This window comes from Octopus bimaculoides, chromosome 30 (assembly GCF_001194135.2).
Source record: "Octopus bimaculoides isolate UCB-OBI-ISO-001 chromosome 30, ASM119413v2, whole genome shotgun sequence".
Classification (NCBI taxonomy): Eukaryota; Metazoa; Mollusca; class Cephalopoda; order Octopoda; family Octopodidae; genus Octopus; species Octopus bimaculoides.
In genome coordinates, this window is record NC_069010.1 from 4,052,761 (window position 1) to 4,053,836 (window position 1,076).

The 1,076-nt window shown below is 43.1% G+C and overlaps 1 protein-coding gene across 1 annotated transcript in view; it reads left to right on the forward strand.

The window, feature by feature from the left end:
• The first annotated feature begins 232 nt into the window (after positions 1–232).
• Positions 233–1,076, forward strand: part of LOC106883682 (inactive peptidyl-prolyl cis-trans isomerase FKBP6) — a 12,850-nt gene continuing 12,006 nt past the window's right edge. Inside the window, exon 1 of the mRNA XM_014934785.2 lies at positions 233–604. The gene's annotated coding sequence lies outside the window, so the exon portion shown is untranslated. The remainder of the gene's footprint in view (positions 605–1,076) is intronic.

Below are 1,076 nucleotides of genomic sequence, written 5' to 3' on the forward strand. Positions count from 1 at the left end.
TATATATATATATATATATATATATATATATCTTTATATATATATGGCACCATGATGGATTCTTTTTATATGGTACCAGCACAGATGCTTTTTGCATGGTACTATCATGGTGCTTTTTATGTGTTCAGGACAAGTGTTTTATGTGGTACCAACACAGTTGCTTTTCATGTGGTACCAGCACACTTGCTTTTCATGTGGTACCAGCACAAGTGCTTTTCATGCGGTGCCAGCACAGGTCCTTTTTATGTGGTGCCAGCACTCTTACTTTTCATGTGGTACCAGCACAAGTGCTTTTCATGCGGTGCCAGCATGGATGCTTTTTATGTGGTACCATTGTGGATGCTTTTTATGTGGTACCATCATGGATGCTTTTTACATGATACCAGCTTGGTGCCCTTTTATATGGCACCTGCACAGGTGCCTTCTACATGACACCAGCACAATAACAAAAATGTTAATCCTTAAGCAAGACAAACCACTTTAATTTGTACCCTTTTCCCTCTTTCTTCCCCAGTGCATTACACGGGGTTCTTTGAATTTGCTGACGAACCTTTCGATTCCAGCAGACTGAGAGGGGAAGTCTTCAAGTTCCGACTAAGAAAAGGTAAGTTAATACTTCATCGTTCTAATGTATCTTTGTATGTTCCCTAATCTTGTCATGTATTCTGGGCTGTTGTTGTTGTTTGATCCCAGGCTATCCCTGATCCCAGTGGTTAGGGGAGCGGACTCACGGTCATAGGATCGCGGTTTCGATTCCCAGACCGGGCGTTGTGAGTGTTTATTGAGCGAAAACACCTAAAGCTCCACGAGGCTCCGGCAGGGGATGGTGGCGGAACCCTGCTGTACTCTTTCACCACAACTTTCTCTCACTCTTATTTCCTGTTTCTGTTGTGCCTGTAATTCAAAGGGTCAGCCTTGTCACACTGTGTCACGCTGAATCTCCCCGAGAACTACGTTAAGGGTACACGTGTCTGTGGAGTGCTCAGCCACTTGCATGTTAATTTAATGAGCAGGTTGTTCTGTTGATCAGATCAACTGGAAGAGGATGTGACAAGACTGACCCTTTTTTTTTTTTT